Source organism: Aegilops tauschii, chromosome 7 (assembly GCF_002575655.3).
Source record: "Aegilops tauschii subsp. strangulata cultivar AL8/78 chromosome 7, Aet v6.0, whole genome shotgun sequence".
Lineage (NCBI taxonomy): Eukaryota > Viridiplantae > Streptophyta > Magnoliopsida > Poales > Poaceae > Aegilops > Aegilops tauschii.
Genome location: NC_053041.3, coordinates 133,809,513 through 133,818,418, shown reverse-complemented (window position 1 = coordinate 133,818,418; position 8,906 = coordinate 133,809,513).

Below are 8,906 nucleotides of genomic sequence, written 5' to 3'. Positions count from 1 at the left end.
AAGTTAACCACGTGTTGCTTATGCCATTGTTCTGCCTCATGTGGGAAGCGAATCGGCTTGGTAAAGCACTGACACGTGGGACCGCATGTTAGAAAACCGCCAGGACAACGTCCTCTAAAAATAAGAAACCTCCCCCGCCATCCGCGCGGCAAAATCACCTCCTTTTTACTAATCTTGATTCTATAATTTTTTAGATCAATATAACTAAGATTTGTATAGATAGCACACAGGAGCAAAACCAAGTGGTACGGTTAAGGGCATCCACAATGTGTAGCCCAATGTGAAAATAGCTTTTGGCATCGTGGGAACCATTGTGGACGGGTGTTGCCAAAGCCAAAAGAATGGAACCGAAGCTCCCAGATTGATTGATTGATTGAAGGAATAGAAAAATGCAACGTCTCTCCTCTTTCTCCCGTGCTTGGACGCATGTACAGTATAGAGGACAGAGTCTACTCCCCTGTCCCTTCTATCACAAATCACAAAGCAGTGAGGCGTCAAATCACAAAGCACGGACGAAGCAACCATCATTTCACTCTTCGCTGACTCCGCTTCTCCATCGTCTTCTTCGAGAAACCATCTCACCGCACTAAGTTGGACGGACGACGCTATTGTGTACGAGTAGTACTAGTACATTTACGCGTCCTTTGGTTCAACGGACTTCCTGGATGCAAATAAGGCGGTTGTCTCGGCTTGCAAGCGGCACTTGCGAACGACTTATCGTGGTCTCCCTCAATGGTGTTCTCCGTCGAACGCACTTCGCCCAACCACAACGTTTGAGATATCGTCGATGTCACCGCAATGGGTAAGGAAGTCAAATATAGTTACTACCTCCATTTTTTGTAAACAAGGCCAGTATATCAAAATTACAATTTGCAAAAGGCCACTAACACTAATCGAGGCAAAATTGATGGGGTTTGCCTCGTACTAGCAACCAAGGACATTAATATCCCCTGCAGGCATGCGGAGGTGAGAAGGTTGGTTTGCATGGCGCTGCATTAATCAAGCGATGAGGAGTGAGATGGTTAGCTCTTTGGGCTTTGGAGAAAAAATACGCATTAATTGACACGTGAAACGAGGATTTGTATCGATTAATCCCGCGAAGGAAAACCCCCGCATTTCTTTTTTAACACTAGTACTCCTAACGTATTTATCCTGTTTGGGTCTCGGCCTTGCATTGCCATACTTCTCCACACATTTTTGCCAAGCTTGCCTAAAGTTTTCAAAATGAAAATGAGATACACTTCCTGCACGCCTCGGTCGCACCGCACCCTCAAACGGTCGCTCCTGCACGCCTCGGTCGCACCGCACCCTCACATGCACAGTCGCTCCTGCACGCCGCAAACCCAACCAAGGGAACGCACCCTCACTAACACGTGTTGTCGCATGTGAACAAACCAAACTCAGCCATCCTACCGCTGACACATAATTTTCGTTCATAGAGTATGTTTATCCAACTGCATGTTGGGGAGTATCTGTACGGCCCGTGCGGTGGTCTCTTGGGGAAGAAGAAGAGGTGAGGAACAAGGGTTAGGAGACGTAGGATATTCATCCAACCGCCTGAAATGGTAGACTGACCCAAGTCAGGCGACTTGCATAACAATATATGTTTTTACACAGCAAAAGATCCAAAAAAACAACAACATAAAGAAAAACTATCACTGCTCACGAAACGAGACGGCCTCGTCGTCTTTGGCTGCCGGCGCGAACCAGCCATAGCTGCCGACGTGTTTCTCTGCACCGTGGTTGTCCTCGGCCTCCAGCTACCCATTCACGTGGAGTGTGCGGGCGCTCTGCACGGACGAGAGCACCGCCCGGTTCAAGTCGAGGACGTCCGGTTCCGCCTGCAGGAGGGCCTCGATGGCAGCGGCATCCGTGCCCTCCGTGTCGACTCGAGCCTCCGCCGCCCGGTTCAAGTCCAGGACGTCCGGTTCCGCCTGCAGGAGGGCCTCGATGAGAGCGGCATACGCGCTCCACGTCGAGTTGAGCCTCTGCCACCCGGTTCAAGTCCAGGATGTCCGGTTCCGCCTGCATGAGGGCCCCGATGGCAGCGGCATCCGCGCGCTCCGCCCCAAGTTGAGCCTCCGTCGCCCGGTTCACATCCACAACATCCGGTTCCGCCTGCAGGAGAGCCTCGATGGCCGCGGCATGCGCGCGCTCCGCGTCGAGTTGAGCCTCTGCCTCCCGGTCCTCCTTTAGTATCGCCAGGTTGAACAGCTGGTCCGCCTGCACCATGGGGGACTCAGACGCCGGCACGAGGTCGACGCCCATCGTCTCATACCCATCGGGGGCCTTCTGCGCCGCGACCTCCGCCGTGAACATTGGATCAGCTTCCTCCTCCTCGTAGCTTGGCTCTAGAGAACTCGGGGATTGGCCCGCCGCAAAGCAAGCTTGGGAACGGAGGTCTCTGGCACCGACCGTTGTCGCGATTTCTGCGCGGTGCTCCGGCGTCAGCATATTGTAGTACGTGATCTTGCGGGGCACCATGGCTTTCCGGCGAACAAGGGGACGCTTGATGCGGGCTAGGGGGTCGAAAGGTGGGGGAAGCGGCTGGAGATTAGGTGTGGTTTTAGGGCAGTGGCTGGCGTAGGCTGAGCAGCGAAGGTTCTGGTGTGAATAGTGGTTCCAGTGACGACCGATCAATCGGTTTTGACTGTACATCACTCTTGTCGCGTTCGCGTTGCAGCCCGGCACGCTGGACCCTCCACGTCGCTCACCGAATGGAACGCGCTTCGTCTTGCGTTTTCGCTCGCTCGTGGGACCGTAGTAGAGAGCAAACCGACGTCCCTCCCCCTCCCCCGCCCGCATCATTTTATGCGGAGTAAATATAAACAGAGGGAGTATACTACTACGGATGAGGATCCCCTAACGTGGCCGAACCCATTGAGTAACTGACATGCGGGGCCTAGAAAGCATGGGGTCTGCTAGTAAGTGACCGAAAGGGAGGGTAAGGCAGGGATACATATGTGAAAGGAGCTTCCAATGATATAATTTTCACATTATACATCTCATGTACTACTAATCTTGTCAATAGTCAAATGCGGTTTTGAAAAACGCATTAGAGCATGGTTAATAATATAGCCAGTCGATGGCTATAAGGAACTGCCATGTCATCTATAGCCATCATCTATTATATGCACTCATACAGTAGTGTGGGCTATAAGGTTGGCTATTTCCCGCAAAAAAATTTATAAGGTTGGCTATTGTATTAGTACTTTTTTCCATCTCCTCTCCATTTCTTTCTTCATATTTATTGTACGTATTTAACTACGAATGCGTATATATCTAGGCTCTTGCATGAGAGCTCACTCCCCTTACTTTTTCACATCTCTCTCCTCCACATAGGCCCTACATAAATGGAAGGAGGGAGTACAACTATGAGCACTGCATACTCTAGTACAGATGTTGTCAGTACTCCACTAGTACTGTTGGAGAGGGAGCTTAAAAAAGTTACTATTGGACTGGCTATACGTGGTGAAATCCTAGTAGGAAGAGCATGTGCGAGAACAAGCACATTCACGTGGTTGAAAACAAATTGGAAACCATCTCGAGTAGAAATCTAGGAGTACGTACGAATCTAACAATATTGAGTGGGCGTTGTTGAATGTTGATACTTTTTTTATCAAAGTAGAGATACTTTGACTACACATAAAACTTATATGTAAACTAGAAAGGATAGGAGGGAGTATATTGTACGTTCAAAAATGAAACGAACCTTGAATACCCTTTATATATGATTTGCAGATGTTATGATCACCGGTTCAAAATTTTGAATCCGCCTTAGGTATCACACATGCCCCCACTCGTTCTCTCTCGATTTCATCTCGGGGTCCGGAGATCGATTGAAAGAGGACTAGGGTGGGTACAATACGTTCGTTTCGCTTATGAACGTACAATATACTCCCTATGATCCCCACAGACCCCCCCCCCCGCGGGTCATTTCTATCATAGAAATAGACCAAACCTTTATCTCCTTGCACGACACGCAATTGATCTCTGAACATCAATCGATCTCGTCAACATGTGTCGGGGCATGAACCGAATGGGATGTCAAAACTAAGACGTGAAGCGACACGTAGTGGAGGCAAAGTGAAACTTCAAACGAACTGTTTGTTTGTATGCATGTCGAACAAATTACAAATAAACATTGGAAATACAAGCATGGTCTAGGCCTGCATGCGAATGATACTTGGCGGAATGTTCAAATGAGGCATGCGGGAGGATGGACTCGACCGGAGGACGACATGATCGATGGAGAAGAGGGTTGGAGAGGAATGAGAAATAAGCAAATGCCACATGATTATACTTGAACGACTCAAATAAACAATAAGTTGTCTCGCTTGGCCTACATAGTGAAAGGCCTAATGCGCAACGCGGAGCACTGACGCTCGAATATGGCCGGGAAAACAGGGAAACCGACATGTGGGGTGAGGGAGTCCTGGACTAAGGGGTCCTCGGGCGTCTGGCCTGTTATTCGTGGGCCGGACTGATGGGCTGTGAACACATGAAGACCGAAGGCTGTACCTGTGTCCGGATTGAACTCTACTTGGCGTGGAAGGCAAGCTTGGCAACCGACTATGTAGATTCCCTCTAGTGTAACCAACTCCATGTAACCCTAGATCTCTCCGGTGTCTATATAAACCGGAGAGCGTAGTCCGGATAGAGAGACTCATTACCATAGTCATACAGGCTAGACTTCTAGGGTATAGCCATTACGATCTCGTGGTAGATCAACTCTTATCACTACAAAAAAAACACACATCCGTGACATTTTGGACCGAACAAATTTTTTTTTCTGCTCGGCGAGATGGCCGTGAAAGAAGGCGTTGGAGACATCCAACTGGTGCACAGGCCAGGCGCACGAGACCGCACTACAAAAAAAAGACACATCCGTGACATTTTGGGCCAAAAACGACTTTTTTTCTGTCATACATATGACACTTCTATGACGATAATTGTGACAAAACCCAGTATCATCATAGATGTGGTTGGCCCCTACTTATATGAAAAAAAATCATGACCGAAAATGGGCTTTTTTGTCCTGGGCGGGCCGGAGACGCAGCTGCATGACATTCTTTGGGCCATCCATGACGGAAAAAACCGAGGTAGAAGCGAGGGCGAGGAAAATTTCGGGGAGTTCCCGGTTACGGTGGGAGGTCGGGGGCCGAGCGATGCGTGTTTCTCTCGTACACGTATGCGCGTGTGTGCGAGGCGTTGGCTCTAACTGAACCCGAGCGAGGCGTTGGGCTCTAACTGAACCCGAGCGATTGCACTGCAGGCTACGCGTTACTAAACCCGAGCGACCGATCGATGGCTATTAACTGAACCCGATCGAGCGATTGCTTCGCTACTGCTGCTAACTGAAGCCGATCGATTGGATGAACAGTGAGCGTTGCGGGGGGGGGGGGGGGGGGAGGGGGTTGGATGAACAGTGAGCGGTGGCGTTGCCTCTGGATGAACAGGACCCCATGGTGTGGAGGGCTGGATGAACAGTAGACGGTAGAGGGGTGCCCGTGGAGGGGTGGTTGAACAGGACCCCGTGGTGTGGAGGGCTGGATGAACAGTAGACGGTGGAGGGGTGCCTGTGGAGGGGTGGTTGAACAGTAGCCCGTGGAGTAGCGCGCGGTGGAGGCTGGATGAATAGGAGCCCGTGGAGGCTGGAGGAGGTCGACGGTAGCCCTGTGGACGCTGGAGGAGGTCGACGGTGGAGATGAACAGTATCCCGTGGAGTCCCGTTTTGCGGTACGCCACACCCCTCCCGATAAACAGGACCCCCGTTTCGACCGTAGGGGGTCCGTTTCGTCCGTTTTGCGGTACGCCACACCCCTCCCGATCAACAGGACCCCCGTTTCGATCATAGGAGGTTCGTTTCATCCGTTTTGCGGTACGCCACACCCCTCCCGATCCACAGGACCCCCGTTTCGACCGTAGGAGGTCCGTTTCCTCCGTTTTGCGGTACGCCACACCCCTCCCGATCAACAGGACCCCATTCCAAACGTAGGAGGTCCGTGTCCTCCGTTTTGCGGTACGCCAGGCCTCGTTTCCATCGCTTGTCCCGTCCAAGCCCTCCCGATGAACACGACCACGCATTCCGTTCCGACCCAGCCGGTTGGCTCCCACGCGTTTCGTTGCCTCCCGATGAACACGACGCATTCCGTTGCCTCCCCATGAACACGACTCATTCCGTTGCCTCCCCATGAACACGACGCATTCCGTTGCCTCCCCATGAACACAACGCATTCCGTTGCATCCCCATGAACACGACGATGACGTTGTTTCTCCGGTCCGACCCAGCCATGTACATGAGCCCTGGCCGTACGTATGCGCGAGTAGGCGTTCGAGACCCCGCCCATATGTACACATACGTGGCCGTATTTTCTTTCTTGCACCCTGGCCGCTGTACGTACGTGTACATGCTATGTGCGCGCCTCTACTATGACACGTGCGCGCCTCTACATCCACCAGTATATATGTACGTACACGTTCGCGACCAGAATGACAACGCTACGTATGCTTCGACCAGGTGGGTCCTGACTGTCAGGCACTTCCTTGCGTGCGAAGATGTAGCTGGTGGGTCCCAGCAGTCAGGGGGAAACATTTTTTTCATGAAATACGGTGGCCCGTCCGGTGGGTCCCCGCTGTCAGGTGGAGGAATAATTATTTTGCACGTAATAAGGAGGCACTTCCTTGCTGCGGCCGTGGACCCAGCTGACAGCCTCTCCACGTACAGTTAACGTCCGATGGAAGCCGTTCCTTGACCACGTTGACCACGCCACGCCGAGAGCACCAGGGCGGTGGACGACTGCGAGGCCTAGGAAGGGGACGACGCGGAGCCGGGGAAGACGCGACAGTGGATGCCCACGCGTAGAGGAGTACGAGGGTTCACTAGTTCGATGCGGTGTGAGGCTGCCGTCGCCGCAGAATAACAAGGGGTGTGGGTGAGTAGAGGGATGGCCTGGCCAGCGGTGGGAGTAGTAGGGGGCGGTGAGGCCTCCGCCGCATCGCAGCCGGCCACGGGAGGCAGGAGCACGAGGCACGACCAGCGCTGGTTTGGGCGGCTGGAGCAAGAAGACCAGAGGTTGAAGAAGCACTACCGCCGTTGGATGGACATCGTACGGTCACTGGAGCTAGAATCGTGCATATTGACTAAGTTGACAAAGCCCTCCGTCCCCGTCAAGTTAGTAGGCCCACAAGTCAGCCTGCCACTATACTGGGTCCCAGCTAACAGGGGGAGTATTCATTTTTTTGTGTGTAATAAGGAGGCACTTCCTTGCGTGCGAAGATATAGCTGGTGGGTCCAAGCTGTCAGCGGCGGTAACAGTTTTTTCGCGAAATACAGAGGCCCTTTTGGTGGGTCCCTGATGTCAGGTGGAGGAATCATTATTTTGCGCGTAATAAGGAGGCATTTCCTTGCGTGCGGCCGTGGACCCAGCTGTCGGCCTCTCCACTTACAGTCCACTTCAGATGCATGTCGGTCGTTGACCACGTTGACCAGGCCGCGCCGAGAGCACCAGGGCGGTGGACGACGGCGAGGCCTAGGAAGGGAATGACATGGAGGTAGGGAAGACTTGGCAGTTGTTTCAGACGCGGAGGGGAGTACGACTGTACGAGGGTTTACAGGTTCGTCTGCCGTCGCCGGAGAATAACAGCAGGTGTGGGTGAGTAGAGGGATGGCTAGGCCAGCGATGGGAGTACGGTGGGGCGGTGAGGCCTACGCGGCAGCAGAGCCGGCCGCGGGGAGGAGGGAGCAGGCAGTCCCGCCGGCGCTTGTTTGAGCGGCTGGAGCAGGAAGAGCAGAGATTGAAGAAGCACGACGGTCGTTGGATGGCCATCCAACAGTCACTGCTTGTGCGTCAACCTTTTTTTTAGGAAAGCCTCAAATCTGTGGAAAACAACATATAGCCCATCTGCCATTATTTCTAATAATATACAGCCCATTTGCTAATTATTAAGGTTTTTTTGGAGCCCATATTCTTTTTGTTAGCATTACAGCCCATATTGTGGCCACGGTTAAAAAATTATACGAAATTTTGCATATTTCGGTGCGGTCCGAACTGGTTTTAATCCCGAAATTTCGACTCACATTCAAACTGATTTTAAAAATAAATGTATATCAATATAAAATCCAACAAATTCTCCACGCATAAAAATTAATGTAATTTAAAATCTCGAAATGAAAAAAAAGATATTTGAAACTAATTGTCGGTTTGATGTGTTTTAAAAATGTACAGGCCATTTCTCATTACTGATGGGCCATTTTCTCGGCCAGCCGAATGAAAGCTCTCCTCGTCTTGAAAGATTTGCAGCCCAACAGGCCTGACAAAGCGACTTACTTGGCAAATCACAAAAAAACTGGGTTGTGGCCGTGGACTCAGCTGTCAGCCTGTCCACATACAGTACTCTTATGATGGAATGTCGTTGACCACATTGACCACGCCGCGCCGTGAGCACCAAGGCGGTGGACGATGGCGAGGCCTAGGAAGGGGACGACGCGGAGCCGGGGAAGACGCGGCAGTGGATGCCCACGCGGAGAGGAGTACGAGGGTTCACGGGTTCGGCTGCGGTGTGAGGCTGCCGTCGCCGCAGGGCCTGGCTAGCGGTGGGAGTAGTAGGGGGCGATGAGGCCTCAACGGCAGCATAGCCGGCCACTGGAGGCAGGAGCAGGCGGTCTCCCCGGCGCTGGTTTGGGCGGCTGGTGCAAGAAGAGCAGCGATTGAAGAAGCAGCAGGACCGTTCGATTCAAATCCAACGGTTACTGCTGCTAGAATCGTTTGTTGACTAAGTTGACAAGCCCTGCGTACGCGTCAACTTAGTAGGCCCATAGGTCAGCCTCCCAACCGGTGCGCACCAGATGTCAGTGGGAGGAATCATTTTTTTCGCATAATAAGGAGGCAGTTGGTTGCGTACGG